This window comes from Salvelinus fontinalis, unplaced genomic scaffold, assembly GCF_029448725.1.
Source record: "Salvelinus fontinalis isolate EN_2023a unplaced genomic scaffold, ASM2944872v1 scaffold_0291, whole genome shotgun sequence".
Taxonomy (NCBI): domain Eukaryota; kingdom Metazoa; phylum Chordata; class Actinopteri; order Salmoniformes; family Salmonidae; genus Salvelinus; species Salvelinus fontinalis.
The window spans coordinates 155,851-174,444 of NW_026600500.1; the positions used below are offsets into that span (position 1 = coordinate 155,851).

General features: G+C 44.5%; 1 long non-coding RNA gene across 1 annotated transcript; it reads right to left on the reverse strand.

Moving 5' to 3' along the window:
- Positions 1-4,167: 4,167 nt before the first annotated feature.
- LOC129845395 (uncharacterized) lies at positions 4,168-16,137 on the reverse strand. Its single transcript, XR_008758051.1, has 2 exons — positions 15,715-16,137; positions 4,168-5,182 (listed from the first exon to the last, which is right to left on the reverse strand). It is a non-coding gene; the product is annotated as an uncharacterized LOC129845395 (long non-coding RNA).
- Between the last annotated feature and the right edge of the window lie 2,457 nt (positions 16,138-18,594).

Consider the following 18,594-nt stretch of genomic DNA (forward strand, 5'->3'; position numbering starts at 1 on the left):
ACCTCACTTTGTGGGCAGTGCGCACATAGCCTGTCTTCTCTTGAAATCCAGGTCTGCCTTCGGCGGCCTTCCTCAATAGCAAGGCGATGCTCACCGAGTCTGTATATAGTGAAATATTTCCTTCATGTTGGGTCAGTCACAGTGGTCAGGTATTCTGCCACGGTGTACTCTCTGTTTAAGGCCAAATATCATTCAAGTTTCTAGTGTCAAGTAATAATCTTTTTGTTTCCTCATGATTTGATTGGGTCTAATTGTGTTTGTGAACAGAGCCCCAGGATCAGCTATGTTAGGGGGCTCTTCTCCAGGTTAATCTCTCTGTAGGTGAAGGTTTGGGAATCGCTTCCTTTTAGGTGGTTGAAGAATTTAACTTCTCTTTTCTGGATTTTGATAATTAGTGGGTATCAGCCTAATTCCGCTCTGCTTGCATTATTTACCTTATACACAGAGGATATTTTTGCAGAATTCTGCACGCAGTCTCAATTTGGTGTTAGTCTCATTTTGTGAATTCTTGGTTGGTGAGCATCCAGACCTCACAACCATAAAGGGCAATGGCTTCTTTAACTGATTCACATATGTTTAGGCAGAACATACTTGGTATGTCAAACTTGATGTTCCTTTTGATGGCATAGAAGGCCCTTCTTGCCTTGTCTCTCAGATCGTTCACAGCTTCGTGGAAGTTACCTGAATGTATAGTTTTTTGTGTGCTCTAGGGCAACGGTGTCTAGATGGAATTTGTATTCGTGGTCCTGGCAACGGGACCTTTTTTGGAACACCATTATTTTTGTCTTACTGATATTTACTGTCAGGGCCCAGGTCTGACAGAATCTGTGCAGAAGCTCTAGGTGCCACTGTAGACCCTCCTTGGTTGGGGACAGAAACACCAGATCATCAGCAAACAGTAGACACTTGACTTAATTACCTATTAGAGTGAGGCTGGATGCTGCAGACTCTTCTAGTGCCCTCAACAATTCGTTGATATATATATATATATGTTGAAGAGGGTGGGGCTTAAGCTGAATCCCTGTCTCACCCCCCCCCCCCCCGCCCTGTGTAAAGAAAAGTGTCTTTTGCCAATTTTAACCGCACACTTGTTGTTTGTGTACATGGATTTTATAATGTCGTATGTTTTTCCCCCAACACCACTTTCCAGACATTTTTTTAAATCAAAAAAGCATGAGAACACTTTGCCTTTGTTTTGGTTTGTTGTTCGTTTGTCAATTAGGGTGCAGGATGAATACTTGGTCTGTCGTACAGTAATTTGGTAAAAAGCCAATTTGACATTTGCTCAGTACATTGTTTTCGCTGAGGAAATGTACGAGTCTGCTGTTAATGACAATGCAGAGGATTTTCCCAAGGTTGATGTTGATGTATATCCCACGGCAGTTAGTGGGGTCAAATTTGTCTTCACTTTTGTGGATTGGGGGGGGATCAGTACTTGGTTCCAAATATTGGGGAATATGCCAGAGTTGAGGATGATGTTAAAGAGTTTAAGTATAGCCATTTGGAATTTGTGGTCTGTATATTTTATCATTTCATTTCGGATACCATCAACCCCACATGCCTTTTTGGGTTGGAGGGTTTGCATTTTGTCCTGTAGTTCATTCAATGTAATTTGAGAACCCAGTGGGTTCTGGTAGTCTTTAATAGTCAACTCTAAGATTGGTATTTCATCATGTATATGTTTTGCTGTTTGTTCTTTGTTATAGAGCCAACACCATTGGAGAAGTGGTTTATACATACATCTCCGTTTTGGATAAATAACTCTTCATGTTGTTGTTTGTTTAGAGTTTTCCAATTTTCCCAGAAGTGGTTAAATTCTATGGATCCTTCAATAACATTGAGCTGATTTCTGAGGTGCTGTTCCATCTTTTTCCGTAGTGCATTTCTGTATTGTTTTAGTGATTCACCATAGTGAAGGTGTAGGCTCAGGTTTTCTGGGTCTCCATGTTTTTGGTTGGATAGGTTTATCAATCCATTTCTTAGGTTTTTGCATTCTTCATCAAACCATTTGTCCTTGTTGTTCATTTTATTAGGTTGTCTGCTTGAAATGTGTAGATTTGATAGGGAAGCTGAGAGGTTTTCTACTGCTAAGTTTACACCTTCACTATTACAATGAAACGTTTTGTCAAGGAAATTGTCTGGAATGGATGGAATTTGCTGTTGCCTAATTGTTTTTGGTAGATTTACATGCTACTTTCCTTCCATCTATAGCGTTTCTTAATATTATTCAGTTCCTTTGTCTTTGATGCCTCATGGTTGAGCATTGCTCTGTTCAAGTAGAGTGTGATTTTGTTGTGATCTGATAGGGGTGTCAGTGGACTGACTGTGAATGCTCTAAGAGACTTTGGGTTGAGGTCAGTGATAAAATACTCTACAGTACTACTGCCAAGAGATCAGCTATAGGTGTACCTACCGTAGGAGTCCCCTTGAAGCCTACCATTGACTATGTACATACCCAGCGTCCGACAGAGCTGCAGGAGTTGTAATCCGTTTTGTGTCTAGGGGGGCATAATGAGGGGGGAATTCTGTCACCTCCAGGTAGGTGTTTGTCCCCCTGTGTGCTGAGGGTGTCAGGTTCTTGTCCAGTTCTTGCATTTAGGTCGCCACAGACTAGTACATGTCCCTGGGCCTGGAAATTGTTGATCTCCCCCTATAGGATGGAGAAGCTGTCATCGTTGGGGGGCGGGGGGGGGGGGATATGTAGCACACATGATGACATTTTTCTCAGTTGGGATTATTTCCTTATTAATTTCTAGCCAGACGTAAAATGTTCCTGTTTTGACTCATTTAATAGAGTGGGCTAGGTCTGCTCTATACTAAATTAGCATACTCCCTGAGTCTCTTCCCTGTTTCACACCTGGTAGTTTGGTGGATGGGACTACCAGATCTCTGTAACCTAGAGGGCAACCAGTGGTTCCGTCTCCTTTATACCATGTTTCTTGTAGGATGACAATGTCTGTATTCCCAATTTCTTTGATCAAGTCTGGGTTCCTGCTCTTTAGGACAAAGGCAGATGACCTCAGACCTTGTATATTCCAGGATGAGATAGTAAAAGCTTTGTGTTCCATAGTGTCTAGTGTTGTTTTTGTGAGGTTTAGGCCTGGACCATCACAATAGGTGTGAGCAGAGTATGTTGAGCATCTGATACATACCTCTTAGGTCGCAGGATGGGGCTTGGGCGGGTGTAATAGTGGAGGTTGGGCCTGTTGCTCTGCTCACGGCCTGGGCATATGTCCTGCTGTCATGTTGAGGTCCTTGCTGCAGGGGCGGGGGGCATGGGGTGGGCAGAAGGGGCATTGGTCTGATATGGAAGGCCTATATAGGTTGTAGCCAGGGTCTGCTTGGGTGGTCTTAGCTGGTTAGGATGTGGCTGGTGATGCTGTGGTCTGCGTGTAGGTCCTCTTGCCGTGGGTTCTCTCGCTGCAGGTCCTTCAGAGCGGGGTCTTGCAGGTCTGGGAGGGTGTCTCGCTGATCTGGGCGGGGTGTCCGTTGCTCAGTTGCTCCTGTGTGAGGTGCTGGGGCTACGGTTGAGGGTGACGTCCTTCAGGGTCCTGGCAAAAGTTGGGATTGCTGCCTTGTAGAGGTGGACCTGGTCGTAAAGGCTGTTCAAGTCCAGGGTGGAGTGGTGAGCCAGGTAGACATTAGGTTTTGAGGCGCAGTTTTGCAAAATGCTTGCATTCGCCCGCTGTATGGTGGCAGGGTGAAAGTATTTTCGTGGTAGCAGGGTGGAGATAACCACTTGTGTGTTGGGGAAAGTGGAAGAAGCTTTTCAATCATTCCCTTGAGTGCTGTGCCACCCTTTCCTGCTGGGCTCTCAGGTCGTTTGTGCCTGTGTGAATTATGATGTGGCTGGGGGAACCTAGACTCTCACTCTCTCTCTCATCTCCCTATCTTCTCTCTCTTTCTCTCTCTTCTCTCTCTCTCCCTCTCTTTTCTCCCTCCCTCTTTCTCTTTCTCTTTCTCTCTCTCTCTCTTTCTCTCTCTCTCTCTCTCTCTCTCTCTCTCTCTCTCTCTCATCTCTCTCTCTATCTGTGTATGCATATGTCTCTCTCCCTTCATCTCTCTCTCTCCCTTCATCTCTCTCTCTATCTCTCCAGACAGATAGACAACATGACTTATCTATAGAACTACCATAGATGAGAAGATAAGACACGCTGACAGCAGTAATTCATTCATGTCAACATTTACTGTTTGGATAGAAGCTGTTTGGATAGAGTTGTCAACTGGTTTGCAAAACCGGCGAGGAACAATGTATTATTTGTTTAATCTAACATTTAATTATCCAGGTGAGACAAATCATTGTTTACAATGGCGACCTGACAAGTGGCAAGTGCTGCAATGTACTGTAATATTGTCACATTTGATACGATGAGAAGGTAAACATGTCTCAATATACAGGTTTATTTTATGTTGTTGAAATAGTGGCATATTGAAGTGCCCTTCAACGGACCTGTTCAGCATTCTTCAAGTGTCAATAAAAGCATAATATAGTGAATTAGAACATAGAAGTACATGTATCATGTTCAATAAGTCCATCAGCATCTCAGTGTGCATCACATAGGTGTTTTAAACAGAAAGGCAGTCCTATAGACATGTGCAGTAGAATACAAGTCATTCTGTTGTAATCCCATTGGGTGAACTGGAGTGGATGACTGTCATGTCTTATTCCAGAAGAAATGTGAGACTGTCCCATGTACGTTATGGGGACAAGGGGTGTTGGTGGTTAAAGTGGACTGTACCTTTCCATGGGGGATTTGATGTAAAGTGGACTGTCCCATTATATACCTATCCAGAAGGGGCTGAGGAAATGTGACGTGTCCCATTATGTACCTGTCCAGAAGGGGCTGAGGAAACGTGATGTGTCCCATTATGTACCTGTCCAGAAGGGGCTGAGGAAACGTGAAGTGTCCCATTATGTACCTGTCCAGAAGGGGCTGAGGAAACGTGAAGTGTCCCATTATGTACCTGTCCAGAAGGGGCTGAGGAAACGTGAAGTGTCCCATTATGTACCTGTCCAGAAGGAGCTGAGGAACACTGGACAACCCTCCTCACATTAGTCTAAAGGGCTGTATTCTGATATTAATAAATGATATTGATGATAGCCAGATCCAAAATGGAACCTCCACTGCTGCTGCTGATACAGGATCCAGTCCAGGGAACATCCAGTAGCTTCTCTCCATCCCTGAAAACACAACAAGACGAGCAGATGACTATCCGTACATCCCTGAAGATGTCCTAAAATAGACAGCGTATGACTGAGTGTCCATACATCCCTGAAGATGTCCTAAAATAGACAGCGTATGACTGAGTGTCCGTACATCCTTGAAGATGTCCTAAAATAGACAGCGTATGACTGAGTGTCCATACATCCCTGAAGATGTCCTAAAATAGACAGCGTATGACTTAGTGTCCATACATCCCTGAAGATATCCTAAAATAGACAGCGTATGACTGAGTGTCCATACATCCCTGAAGATGTCCTAAAATAGACAGCGTATGACTGAGTGTCCGTACATCCTTGAAGATGTCCTAAAATAGACAGCGTATGACTGAGTGTCCGTACATCCCTGAAGATGTCCTAAAATAGACAGCGTATGACTGAGGGTCCGTACATCCCTGAAGATGTCCTAAAATAGACAGCGTATGACTGAGTGTCCATACATCCCTGAAGATGTCCTAAAATAGACAGCGTATGACTGAGTGTCCGTACATCCCTGAAGATGTCCTAAAATAGACAGCGTACGACTTAGTGTCCATACATCCCTGAAGATGTCCTAAAATAGACAGTGTACGACTTAGTGTCCATACATCCCTGAAGATGTCCTAAAATAGACAGCGTATGAATGAGTGTCCGTACATCCCTGAAGATGTCCTAAAATAGACAGCGTATGACTGAGTGTCCGTACATCCCTGAAGATGTCCTAAAATAGACAGCGTATGAATGAGTGTCCGTACATCCCTGAAGATGTCCTAAAATAGACAGCGTATGAATGAGTGTCCATACATCCCTGAAGATGTCCTAAAATAGACAGCGTATGACTGAGGGTCCGTACATCCCTGAAGATGTCCTAAAATAGACAGCGTATGACTGTACATCCCTGAAGATGTCCTAAAATAGACAGCGTATGACTGAGTGTCCGTACATCCCTGAAGATGTCCTAAAATAGACAGCGTATGACTTAGTGTCCATACATCCCTGAAGATGTCCTAAAATAGACAGCGTATGACTGAGGGTCCATACATCCCTGAAGATGTCCTAAAATAGACAGCGTATGACTGAGTGTCCGTACATCCCTGAAGATGTCCTAAAATAGACAGCGTATGACTGAGTGTCCGTACATCCCTGAAGATGTCCTAAATTAGACAGCGTATGCACACTTCATTCCAAACAGTTACCCATTCAAATACTCAGTTAAGTCTGACACAGATAAAGTCTATTCCTGCACTTTCAAAGCTCTTTCAATGAAGACTTTCAATGAAGACTTTCAAGAAAGACTTTCAATGCATTTTAGACCAGAAGTAGGTTTAATCTTGTTCTGGGAAACAGGCACTCAAAATTCATCTTCCTTGCCTAAAACCACCCCTTAAATGATAAAAACAACAAACCCCACACAAAATGGAATAAATCTAAAGCAGAATATTCTGGAATCAGAGGCCAGGCTAATAAATCAAGACATCAGAAATGTTGATGTCTCTAGCAGAGCAGATTGTGTTGCCTTCAGGCGCTTTCCATCCAGCGGGCCTTAACTCAACGTGACGTTGTGGATGAATCGGGATGGATCTGAATGATCCCAATTATTACATTACCAGTGTTGAGGAGATCAAGGTTAAAGCAATGGAGCAGTGGAGTTCTGCTTCCAGCAATGAGGATCACATTGAGCCACCCTACAGTGTATGCAGCTGAGGACTACAGTACTGAAGCACAGTCCTAGGTTCAAATAGAATGTTGTTTTCTTTCAAATTAGCTTCCCTTCACAATGGAACCAATGGGATTGTCCCACATCTTGAACCCCTGGCCATCTGGCACCACGGGCAGCCCAAGCCAACACTCAAATACTCAAATAGTATTGGTTTTGAACAAAAACCAATAGTATTTGAACCCATGTCTGGAAGACAGTACAGTACCAGGCTAGATTAGAGGACCACACATCAATCAACACTCCACCAACCCTCAGCAATTCCCCTTCTAGAACGGCACAGAGCTCAATAAGAGACAGGAGGCCCATCTGATTAAAGGATACCAGTTGTATCTTGTGTAAACAAAGTCCCGATCTACCAGGAACTATGATGGAATATTATTATGTTCTGTAAATGTCACACGTGTGCTCAGAGTTACATTTGAATGTGAGGGACTAATGGGAAATAATTAATTCCAAAACAGCTGTGCTGTTTCATTTCGCTTTTTAATGTGAGAACGAGACTTTTAGCATTCTCACTGTTTTGTTGATTCGTAACCTCAGTGCTTCCAACGCTACTCTACTTACTTTGGGGTCTATCTGAAGCTGTGGCGGCACGGGGGCGTCCCAGGGTGAGGTAGTGCAGGAAGGTGGCCTGTTTACAAATCAATGCCTTTTAATTAACCTGTGTTGCAAACCTTCCCAACAGCCACCCACACAATGACATCACTGAGATGTTGACTTCCTCTATGGGTTGTCATGGTGATGGTGCAGACTAGGCAGAGAGACTGTCTCATCATATAGAGCCTCAGGGGAGGAAGGACGTGTCAATAGACAGGGAGTGATCTGTCAACACGCCGCTCTTCTTTCTGCTCTGTCTGCCCTGAGCCTGTTAATACCTGCAGGGAGTCACGTTCCACCACTACCTGTCTGACCTGCCTGCCCTGACTCTCGCTCCTCTATCTCCCTTACCCTCATCCCTCTCTCACTCCTACCTGGCATACCTCCCCCTAGAACCCTCCATCCACTGTCCCCGACTCACTCCTCTCTTCCTCTACCTCTGTGCTGGCTTTCCTCCCTCCTCCTCTGTCTCCCTCTGTAGGTTTGGCCATCATGTATGTAATCTCTGTGCTTAGGCTACATGGCAAATGGCTGAACAAAACACAAAAGACAATGCCCACGGACCAGTCAGTCCTTCCCCCTCTGAGGGGCCAACATGTATCTCTCTGTTACAGTTTCCAGAGGACTGATTACTGGAATGTGTGATAGAATAATCCTTCAGCAGCGATCTGTTATCTATCTTAAACTTGTCCTCTGAGGATAACCTTTATTCCATCAGTGGAGGCTGCTGAGGGGAGGACGGCTCATAATAATGACTGGAATGGAGCGAATGAAATGCCATCAAACACATGGAAACCAAATGTTGATACCATTCCACCTATTCTGCACCAGCCATCACCATGAGCGGGTCCTCCCCAATTAAGGTGCCACCAACCTCCTGTGTATGCCATCTATATGGATGTATGATCTCTGTGGTACCTTGTATCTGTACAGGGTGAACTCTACATTACTCTATGCAAAGGGGGTTTATTTACATTGGGCTCATCCTCCACACAAGCCTTTAGATGCTATGACACCCTGTGGAGATGGGGCCTGGGTGATCAGGTTACTGTAAACTTGGTATCGTTTGATTGGTCAACGGTGGTTGGTTTTGGTTCGAAAAAGATACACCTTCAGATGTTAGAAATGGAACGGAGGTCTGTTGTTCTCTCTTATCCTCTATCCAGTCAATTGGAGAGCAGTTGCAGGATATTTTCTATTTTCCCAGGTTTCTAGGCCTCTTGCCTAGTAGTCATCTCTTTGTTCATTGTTCACATTTGTCGTGTATGTTAACCGTGGGATCTATATGTTTAGAATTATGCTTTGTTAATGTCAGTATTGCCTTATACAGTAATTAAGCTTTATGCCTTGTATGTGAATCCATTCATTTTACAAACTTGCTTTGATATTCATATGTCATGACCATTTCTCGATCTTAGTCAGCTAAACATATAATACTTGATTGTACATGGTTTTGCTATAGTCAGATTAACATTTTAATAGGCTAAATGCTTAGTCTTATTATGGGTCACGTGAGGTATATATAATATGCACATATATAATTAATATTACCCCACTACACCCCCTCCCTCCCTCCCTCCTCTATCTCCCTCCATTCTCTCTCCTCCTTCCTGTAAGGCCCTACCTGTACCTGCCTCCTGGGGCCGGATTCACAAAACATTACTTACGAAAAAACGTAAGAAGTTTCTTAAGGAAAAAAAACAAAAACTATCATAAGATAGTTTGAAGATGCAATTCCTCAAAATGTTCTTAGGAATTCGTAGTTTCCTTAGGAACTTCGTAAATATCTTCTTATGTGGCATTGACATTAGTGACGTGCTTGACACCAATAAATAAGCTTATGTGACAGGGATGATAGGATTTGGTTATTTTGTTATTTTTCACACATTATCGCCATCAGACTAGCTATATCAAAACCAAAAATGGATAACCAAGGAAAGCACAAAAAAAAAACAAGAGCTTGAAGATGGTGGAGGAAATAGCAGCCAGGAAAAGGTTGCTGTTGGGGAGACTTGATAACTGCCGGGTCACTGCTGAGACCCAAAAAGAGAGGATGGTCGAGTCTGTCTCTGCTGTCGGGGGAATGGCAAGGGACAGCGACGGCGTAAAAAATAAGTGTTCCGACATCAAGGCAGCTGCTAAGAAGAAGGGAGCTGAGAGACCATTCACGTGGACCAGCTGGAGGAGAAGGTGTCGTCCATCATAGAGATGGTGGTAGAGGGACTGTGCGACAGGTAAGTTAGGTAGCTACGTTAGCTCGCTAACGCGTAATGACGTTATAGCCAACAACATAGCTAACAACGTTAACATTAGCAAAGTTAGACAAGTTCTTCTTTGCAAATTGACGAGATAGTGCTAGCTATTTAACACTTCTAGAATATTGTAATATATTGTTAATTACTAGCTAGCTAGATAATGTGTGTTTTAATTTGTTTTCTTGCTGTATTTAAATATCCGGTAGCCAACTGTGTCTGTGGTGCACGAAAACGTTAATGTTTACAAAAGTACCCATTCGTCTCAAGACAAGGGTTTAGCTGTCCTAAAGTTAAGTACATTTCCAAGAAGAGATCCTAAAACATTATTTTCAAGAATTCTATTTCTCCTTACATTTTGTCTTAGGAAGAAACTTAGGAAAAACCTTAAGAACATTTCCAAAAACTTTATTGAGGAAAAGCAACTTTGCTTAACTTTCTTCATAAGTCTATAGTCAAGGAAAAAATGGCAATTAATGTCACGACTTCCACCGGAGTCGGTCCCTCTCCTTGTACAAGCGGCGTTCGGCGGTCGACGTCACCGGCCTTCTAGCCATCGCCGATCCACTTTTCATTTTCTTGTACCAACGGCCTTGACAGTTAAGAAGAAATTTGGCCCCTGACCTTGAAGCTGAGCCAGTATTGCAGCAGAATCAGCCTGCTAAACCAGGCCTCAACCTGTCTGTGTGTCTGTGGTGCCTGGGCCTGAGGCTGGCCCGTATCTCTCCTATGATTTAGGCCATTGACGGCCAACACATCGCGTTGTGCGTATTTGGCTGTACATTGGCTGTAAGTTGTGAGTACCTGTCTTTCTTGACGTTGTGCGTATTTGACTGTAAGATGTGAGTACCTGTCATTCTTGATGTTGTGCGTATTTGGTTGTAAGTTGGCTGTAAGTTGTGAGTACCTGTCATTCTTGACGTTGTGCGTATTTGGCTGTACATTGGCTGTAAGTTGTGAGTACCTGTCATTCTTGATGTTGTGCGTATTTGGTTGTAAGTTGGCTGTAAGTTGTGAGTACCTGTCTTTCTTGACGTTGTGCATATTTGGTTGTAAGTTGTGAGTACCTGTCTTTCTTGACGTTGTGCGTATTTGCCTGTACGTTGTGAGTACCTGTCTTTCTTGACGTTGTGCATATTTGGTTGTACGTTGTGAGTACCTGTCTTCCTTGACGTTGTGCGTATTTGGCTGTAAGTTGTGAGTACCTGTCTTTCTTGACGTTGTGCGTATTTGGCTGTAAGTTGTGAGTACCTGTCTTTCTTGACGTTGTGCGTATTTGGCTGTAAGTTGTGAGTACCTGTCTTTCTTGATGTTGTGCGTATTTGGCTGTAAGTTGTGAGTACCTGTCTTTCTTGATGTTGTGCCTATTTGGCTGTAAGTTGTGAGTACCTGTCTTCCTTGACGTTGTGCCTATTTGGCTGTAAGTTGTGAGTACCTGTCATTCTTGACGTTGTGCGTATTTGGCTGTACATTGGCTGTAAGTTGTGAGTACCTGTCTTTCTTGACGCTGTGCGTATTTGGCTGTACATTGGCTGTAAGTTGTGAGTACCTGTCTTTCTTGACGTTGTGCGTATTTGGCTGTAAGTTGTGAGTACCTGTCTTTCTTGACGTTGTGCGTATTTGGCTGTACATTGGCTGTAAGTTGTGAGTACCTGTCTTTCTTGACGTTGTGCATATTTGGCTGTAAGTTGTGAGTACCTGTCTTTCTTGACGTTGTGCGTATTTGGCTGTAAGTTGTGAGTACCTGTCTTTCTTGACGTTGTGCGTATTTGGCTGTAAGTTGTGAGTACCTGTCTTTCTTGACGTTGTGCGTATTTGGCTGTAAGTTGTGAGTACCTGTCTTTCTTGACATTGTGCGTATTTGGTTGTAAGTTGGCTGTAAGTTGTGAGTACCTGTCATTCTTGACGTTGTGCGTATTTGGCTGTACATTGGCTGTAAGTTGTGAGTACCTGTCATTCTTGATGTTGTGCGTATTTGGTTGTAAGTTGGCTGTAAGTTGTGAGTACCTGTCATTCTTGACGTTGTGCGTATTTGGCTGTACATTGGCTGTAAGTTGTGAGTACCTGTCTTTCTTGACGTTGTGCATATTTGGTTGTAAGTTGTGAGTACCTGTCTTTCTTGACGTTGTGCGTATTTGGCTGTAAGTTGTGAGTACCTGTCTTTCTTGACGTTGTGCGTATTTGGCTGTAAGTTGTGAGTACCTGTCTTTCTTGACGTTGTGCGTATTTGGCTGTAAGTTGTGAGTACCTGTCTTTCTTGACGTTGTGCGTATTTGGCTGTAAGTTGTGAGTACCTGTCTTTCTTGACGTTGTGCGTATTTGGCTGTAAGTTGTGAGTACCTGTCTTTCTTGACGCTGTGCGTATTTGGCTGTACATTGGCTGTAAGTTGTGAGTACCTGTCTTTCTTGACGTTGTGCGTATTTGGCTGTAAGTTGTGAGTACCTGTCTTTCTTGACGTTGTGCGTATTTGGCTGTAAGTTGTGAGTACCTGTCTTTCTTGACGCTGTGCGTATTTGGCTGTACATTGGCTGTAAGTTGTGAGTACCTGTCTTTCTTGACGTTGTGCGTATTTGGCTGTAAGTTGTGAGTACCTGTCTTCCTTGACGTTGTGCGTATTTGGCTGTAAGTTGTGAGTACCTGTCTTTCTTGACGTTGTGCGTATTTGGCTGTAAGTTGAGAGTACCTGTCTTTCTTGACGTTGTGCGTATTTGGCTGTAAGTTGTGAGTACCTGTCTTTCTTGACGTTGTGCGTATTTGCCTGTACATTGGCTGTAAGTTGTGAGTACCTGTCTTTCTTGACGTTGTGCGTATTTGGCTGTAAGTTGTGAGTACCTGTCTTTCTTGACGTTGTGCGTATTTGCCTGTACATTGGCTGTAAGTTGTGAGTACCTGTCTTTCTTGACGCTGTGCGTATTTGGCTGTAAGTTGTGAGTACCTGTCTTTCTTGACGCTGTGCGTATTTGGCTGTACATTGGCTGTAAGTTGTGAGTACCTGTCTTTCTTGACGTTGTGCATATTTGGCTGTAAGTTGTGAGTACCTGTCTTTCTTGACGCTGTGCGTATTTGGCTGTACATTGGCTGTAAGTTGTGAGTACCTGTCTTTCTTGACGTTGTGCGTATTTGGCTGTAAGTTGTGAGTACCTGTCTTTCTTGACGTTGTGCGTATTTGGCTGTAAGTTGTGAGTACCTGTCTTTCTTGACGTTGTGCGTATTTGGCTGTAAGTTGTGAGTACCTGTCTTTCTTGACGTTGTGCGTATTTGGCTGTAAGTTGTGAGTACCTGTCTTTCTTGACGCTGTGCGTATTTGGCTGTACATTGGCTGTAAGTTGTGAGTACCTGTCTTTCTTGACGTTGTGCGTATTTGGCTGTAAGTTGTGAGTACCTGTCTTTCTTGACGTTGTGCGTATTTGGCTGTAAGTTGTGAGTACCTGTCTTTCTTGACGCTGTGCGTATTTGGCTGTACATTGGCTGTAAGTTGTGAGTACCTGTCTTTCTTGACGTTGTGCGTATTTGGCTGTAAGTTGTGAGTACCTGTCTTCCTTGACGTTGTGCGTATTTGGCTGTAAGTTGTGAGTACCTGTCTTTCTTGACGTTGTGCGTATTTGGCTGTAAGTTGAGAGTACCTGTCTTTCTTGACGTTGTGCGTATTTGGCTGTAAGTTGTGAGTACCTGTCTTTCTTGACGTTGTGCGTATTTGGCTGTAAGTTGTGAGTACCTGTCTTTCTTGACGTTGTGCGTATTTGCCTGTACATTGGCTGTAAGTTGTGAGTACCTGTCTTTCTTGACGTTGTGCGTATTTGGCTGTAAGTTGTGAGTACCTGTCTTTCTTGACGCTGTGCGTATTTGGCTGTACATTGGCTGTAAGTTGTGAGTACCTGTCTTTCTTGACGTTGTGCATATTTGGCTGTAAGTTGTGAGTACCTGTCTTTCTTGACGCTGTGCGTATTTGGCTGTACATTGGCTGTAAGTTGTGAGTACCTGTCATTCTTGACGCTGTGCGTATTTGGCTGTACATTGGCTGTAAGTTGTGAGTACCTGTCTTTCTTGACGTTGTGCGTATTTGGCTGTAAGTTGTGAGTACCTGTCTTTCTTGACGTTGTGCGTATTTGGCTGTAAGTTGTGAGTACCTGTCTTTCTTGACATTGTGCGTATTTGGCTGTACATGTTGGCTGAAGTGCTGCCTACTACTCTCCTTATCGGCTCATCAGCACATCTGCCTGTCTACTGGTACTCTGCCATCCACATCCACAGACAGAAAAATACAATGCTCCCCTTCACCTTCTCACAGAGGGAGGGGGAAGAGAGAGAGGGAGCGAGAGAAGAGAGGGAGGAGAAAGAGAGAGTGGTGTAGAAAGAAAAAGAGATAAGGTGAGAGAGATAGGAAAGAGAGAGGGTTGTAGAATGAAATAGAGCGAGAAGTTGAGAGAGGACCAGTAGAGAGAAAAGGAGAGAGTTTGAGAGAGAGAGGAGAGAGAAGGGAAGATTCAGACTATGACTCACTCTTATGAGAGAGAGAGTTCTTGTTGAGTCAGGGTCAGATCTGGGTGTCCCACCTCCAGCCTAATACTGGCGCACTGAGCACCGTCCATTCTCTGTGATTGTCCATCTACGTCCCACACACACCTCTCATTCAGGCTGCCACAGCGCTACACAGCCCTGATATCAACAGTTCCATTTGAGCTGGGCGAAGGCATGGCTCTGAGGTGGCCCATCAGAGCATATCTCCATTCATTCAATACACTGAAAGGATCTGAGACTCCGGCCTGTGGGTTTGAAGTGATATCTCTGTTGTGCCTCGGCCTCTGCATTCTTTACCATGCTGTCATGACTAGAGTGAGTTACACAGCGTCGTGTGTGTGTGTGTGTGTGTGTGTGTGTGTGTGTGTGTGTGTGTGTGTGTGTGTGTGTGTGTGTGTGTGTGTGTGTGTGTGTGTGTGTGTGTGTGTGTGTGTGTGTGTGTGTGTGTGTGTGTGTGTGTGTGTGTGTGTGTGTGTGTGTGTGTGTGTGTGTGTGTGTGTGTGTGTGTGTGTGTGTGTGTGTGTGTGGAGGGAGCTCACAGAACTGTGTCGATGCGGATGGTGACACCCACCCAGAATACATAGACCACCCTGCCTGATCACATCTCAAATGGCAGCTGCAGTACTGATCCACTGGTCACTGTCCTGTTGGATCTACAGTATGACTGTTAGTACAGGACTGACTGGATAGAATTCCACTGTGAACACTGATCTACAGTATGACTGTTAGTACAGGACTGACTAGATAGAATTCCACTGTCAACACTGATCTACAGTATGACTGTTAGTACAGGACTGACTAGATAGAATTCCACTGATCTACAGTATGACTGCTAGTACAGGACTGACTAGATAGAATTCCACTGTGAAAACTGATCTACAGTATGACTGCTAGTACAGGACTGACTAGATAGAATTCCACTGTCAACACTTATCTACAGTATGACTGTTAGTACAGGACTGACTAGATAGAATTCCACTGTGAACACTGATCTACAGTATGACTGTTAGTACAGGACTGACTGGATAGAATTCCACTGTGAACACTGATCTACAGTATGACTGTTAGTACAGGACTGACTAGATAGAATTCCACTGATCTACAGTATGACTGTTAGTACAGGACTGACTAGATAGAATTCCACTCTGAACACTGATCTACAGTATGACTGTTAGTACAGGACTGACTAGATAGAATTCCACTGTGAACACTGATCTACAGTATGACTGTTAGTACAGGACTGACTGGATAGAATTCCACTGTGAACACTGATCTACAGTATGACTGCTAGTACAGGACTGACTAGATAGAATTCCACTGTGAACACTGATCTACAGTATGACTGTTAGTACAGGACTGACTAGATAGAATTCCACTGTGAAAACTGTCAATATTTAAATGGATGTGAACTCAGTGTCATTCTTACCTGTTGAATGTCCATCTTCCCAATTCCATCGATGTAGCTTCTGCCTGATGTTAGTGCTTGGTATCACCTGGAAAACAACACATGGAACAGTAAGTTGGTGGTCCAGTAAAAACTGTTATAGACAACAAACAAACACACGCAGGCACACAGTCATGTTAGCAGGTACACAGTCATGTTAGCAGGCACACTGTCATGTTAGCAGGCACACTGTCATGTTAGCAGGCACACTGTCATGTTAGCAGGCACACTGTCATGTTAGCAGGCACACTGTCATGTTAGCAGAAACACTGTCATGTTAGCAGGTACACAGTCATGTTAGCAGGCACACTGTCATGTTAGCAGGTACACAGTCATGTTAGCAGGTACACAGTCATGTTAGCAGGTACACTGTCATGTTAGCAGGCACACTGTCATGTTAGCAGGCCCACTGTCATGTTAGCAGGTACACAGTCATGTTAGCAGGCACACAGTCATGTTAGCAGGCACACAGTCATGTTAGCAGGCACACAGTCATGTTAGCAGGCACACTGTCATGTTAGCAGGCCCACTGTCATGTTAACAGGCACACTGTCATGTTAGCAGGCCCACTGTCATGTTAGCAGGCACACTGTCATGTTAGCAGGCACACTGTCATGTTAGCAGGTACACAGTCATGTTAGCAGGCCCACTGTCATGTTAACAGGCACACTGTCATGTTAGCAGGCACACAGTCATGTTAACAGACCCACTGTCATGTTAGCCGACCCACTGTCATTTTAGCAGACCCACTGTCATGTTAGCAGGTACACAGTCATGTTAGCAGGTACACTGTCATGTTAGCAGGTACACTGTCATGTTAGCAGGCCCACTGTCATGTTAGCAGGCACACAGTCATGTTAGCAGGCACACCGTCATGTTAGCAGGCACACCGTCATGTTAGCAGGTACACTGTCATGTTAGCAGGCCCACTGTCATGTTAGCAGGCCCACAGTCATGTTAGCAGGCCCACTGTCATGTTAGCAGGCACACTGTCATGTTAGCAGGTACACAGTCATGTTAGCAGGTACACTGTCATGTTAGCAGGCCCACTGTCATGTTAGCAGGTACACAGTCATGTTAGCAGGTACACAGTCATGTTAGCAGGCACACAGTCATGTTAGCAGGCACACTGTCATGTTAGCATGTACACTGTCATGTTAGCAGGCCCACTGTCATGTTAGCAGGCCCACTGTCGTGTTAGCAGGCACACTGTCGTGTTAGCAGGCACACTGTCGTGTTAGCAGGCACACTGTCGTGTTAGCAGGCACACTGTCGTGTTAGCAGGCACACAGTCATGTTAAGAGGCACACTGTCATGTTAGCAGGTACACACTGTCATGTTAGCAGGCACACTGTCATGTTAGCAGGCATACTGTCATGTTAGGAGGCACACTGTCATGTTAGCAGGCACACAGTCATGTTAGCAGGTACACTGTCATGTTAGCAGGCCCACTGTCATGTTAGCAGGCCCACTGTCATGTTAGCAGGCACACTGTCATGTTAGCAGGCACACTGTCATGTTAGCAGGTACACTGTCATGTTAGCAGGCACACTGTCATGTTAGCAGGTACACAGTCATGTTAACAGGTACACTGTCATGTTAGGAGGTACACAGTCATGTTAGCAGGCACACTGTCATGTTAGCAGGTATACAGTCATGTTAGCAGGTACACAGTCATGTTAGCAGGTACACTGTCATGTTAGGAGGTACACAGTCATGTTAGCAGGTACACTGTCATGTTAGGAGGTACACAGTCATGTTAGCAGGCACACTGTCATGTTAGCAGGTACACAGTCATGTTAGCAGGTACACAGTCATGTTAGCAGGTACACTGTCATGTTAACAGGTACACTGTCATGTTAGGAGGTACACTGTCATGTTAGCAGGCACACTGTCATGTTAGCAGGCACACAGTCATGTTAGCAGGCACACTGTCATGTTAGCAGGCCCACTGTCATGTTAGCAGGCACACAGTCATGTTAGCAGGCACACTGTCATGTTAAGAGGCACACTGTCATGTTAAGAGGCACACTGTCATGTTAAGAGGCACACTGTCATGTTAAGAGGCACACTGTCATGTTAAGAGGCACACTGTCATGTTAAGAGGCACACTGTCATGTTAAGAGGCACACTGTCATGTTAAGAGGCACACTGTCATGTTAAGAGGCACACTGTCATGTTAGCAGGCCCACAGTCATGTTAGCAGGCCCACTGTCATGTTAGCAGGTACACACTGTCATGTTAGCAGGCACACTGTCATGTTAGCAGGCACACTGTCATGTTAGCAGGCACACTGTCATGTTAGCAGGCACACTGTCATGTTAGCAGGCACACTGTCATGTTAGCAGGCACACTGTCATATTAGCAGGTACACAGTCATGTTAGCAGGCCCACTGTCATGTTAGCAGGTACACTGTCATGTTAGCAGGCACACAGTCATGTTAGCAGGCACACTGTCATGTTAGCAGGCACACTGTCATGTTAGCAGGCACACTGTCATGTTAGCAGGCACACTGTCATGTTAGCAGGCACACTGTCATGTTAGCAGGCACACAGTCTTGTTAGCAGGCACACAGTCTTGTTAGCAGGCACACAGTCATGTTAGCAGGCACACTGTCATGTTAGCAGGCACACTGTCATGTTAGCAGGCACACTGTCATGTTAGCAGGCACACTGTCATGTTAGCAGGCACACTGTCATGTTAGCAGGCACACAGTCATGTTAGCAGGCACACAGTCATGTAAGCAGGTACACAGTCATGTAAGCAGGTACACTGCCATGTTAGCAGGTACACTGTCATGTTAGCAGGCACACTGTCATGTTAGCAGGTACACTGTCATGTTAGCAGGTACACTGTCATGT